Source organism: Orycteropus afer, unplaced genomic scaffold (assembly GCF_000298275.1).
Source record: "Orycteropus afer afer isolate SDZICR_OR568_19922 unplaced genomic scaffold, OryAfe1.0 scaffold00066, whole genome shotgun sequence".
NCBI lineage: Eukaryota > Metazoa > Chordata > Mammalia > Tubulidentata > Orycteropodidae > Orycteropus > Orycteropus afer.
In genome coordinates this window covers 6901515-6903543 of record NW_006921653.1, presented here as the reverse complement: position 1 = coordinate 6903543, position 2029 = coordinate 6901515, and the positions used below count along the sequence as shown (strand labels likewise).

The 2029-nt window shown below is 34.6% G+C and overlaps 1 pseudogene; it reads right to left on the bottom strand.

The window, feature by feature from the left end:
• Positions 1–2029, bottom strand: part of LOC103196468 — an 81954-nt pseudogene that overhangs the window by 961 nt on the left and 78964 nt on the right.

The window sequence follows — 2029 nt, the reverse complement described above, 5'->3', positions numbered from 1 at the left end:
AACAACAACAACAACAACAACAAACCTTATGGGGCAGTTCTACTCTGTCCTATAGGGTGACTAGCAGCAGTTGGAACCCAGGGACTGCAATGGGTTTTTGGTTTTGGACGTTGAGAGAGGGTCCTAAGGAACCACCCACACTGATCCTGCTTGTCTCTGTTTCTGCTGCCTTATTCTTCCAGCCCCTCAAGAAGCCCCACAGAGAAAATACCCACATTGTTTGATAGCTGCATGGCATATTTTAAAATAGCATATGATACATATTTTCAAAAATTCTCTTGATTTTAAAAGTAATTTAAACTTTACAGAAACTTGGAAGAAGCAAAAAAGTAGAAGAAAAAAAGTCACTCAGAATTTTACCACCCAGAGACAGTCAACGGGATACAATTTCTCTTTTATATTATATATAAAATTTAGATAATGAAATATTTTGTAATTTTGACACCATTTTGTACATTGTTTTTTTAAATCACTTAATAAGCATTTATTATTAGCATTTATCATTTATTTTTTTAAGACATGATTTTTAAAGTAGAATAATACTTTAGATTACAAAGGTAGCAAAATTTATAGATTATTAGTTTGTTTTCATAAAATAACATGATGACTCTTTTCTGCATTGCTGATAATTTTCTCAGACCAACTGCTCAGTAGAATTACTGACTCAAAATACTAGCATCATTATTTAGAGTCTTTCAATAGGCGGGGACGTGTTTATAATTCTACCAAAGTATATGCAATGTGCCTGTCTCACCACAATAGTTATATATATATATAGTTATTTTTATATATATATATATATATATATATAAATCTTTGCCAAATTAATAGCTTCCTTACCACAAAAGGTAGTTCAATGTTTACATTAATTTTTAAGTGATTTGATTATTAGAGAGGTTGGATTTTTTAGCTGTTCAATAGCCATCTGTACTTCATCTTTGAATTTCCTGTTCAAATAAATTATGTGTACATTATGTAAATCTGGAAATTATATTTAACTCCAGATTATCTTTTACCACATCAGGAACAGTTACTTGAGTTTTATAAGAAAATAAAACGAGAATACCTTGGTCATCTCAAGATAGTCTTTGAATGAATGAGTGGTATGTTGTATCACATGCATGTTCCACAGACCAGACACTCTCATATCAACACTGCATTTATTTAAATATAACTAATAGGTGCTCTGGTGGCATAGTGAATAAGGCACTTCACTGCTTACTGGAACGTCAGCAGTTCAAACCCACCAGTTGCCCCAAGTAAGGAAGATTGGGTAATCTACTTCTGTATATATTTACAGCCTTGGAAACCCAAAGGCGGTTGCTATGAGTAGGAAGTGACTTGATGGCAGTGAGTTTGGTTTTTGTTTTTGGTTACTTCTAATTAATTTAGCTTACAGCTCTTACCTTCTCTTTCAACTACACTGTAAGTTCTCTCCATTCCAGCTTTAATGTATGTGACCATTAGCATGGCAATGAAATACCCATGTTCCAACACTTTTTGGAAACATGTTTACAGTTTGATAGGTCCCAGGAGTAAGTGCATAAACATCAGAGTGATACAGTCCTCAATCCTCAACAAGGAGATGAAACACCATTAATTGCTTTTAAGGGGATCAGTCATATACACATCTTATCATTTGCTGTAACTCCCAAATTGTAATATGTATATATTATTCTTCTTTCTTAAATGCCTTCACCTATATCAAACCTGTCTCATAATTATCCATCCATCTATTTTCCCTCCCTTCCCTTCCCCTCCCGTCTCTGGTAACCAACAAGAAAATACACTTTCCTGTGTAAACCTATCCTTGACTTTTTACAATAATGGACTCATGCAGTGAAGGAATTGGCGAAGAACAAGGCTCTGGGAATTGACGGAATACCCGTTGAGATAATTCAACAAATGAATGCCACACTGAAGGCACACACTTGGTTATGCCAAGATATTTGGAAGACAGCTACCTGGCCAACTGACTGGAAGAGATCCATATTTGTACCCATTCCAAAGAAAGGTGATCCCACAGAAT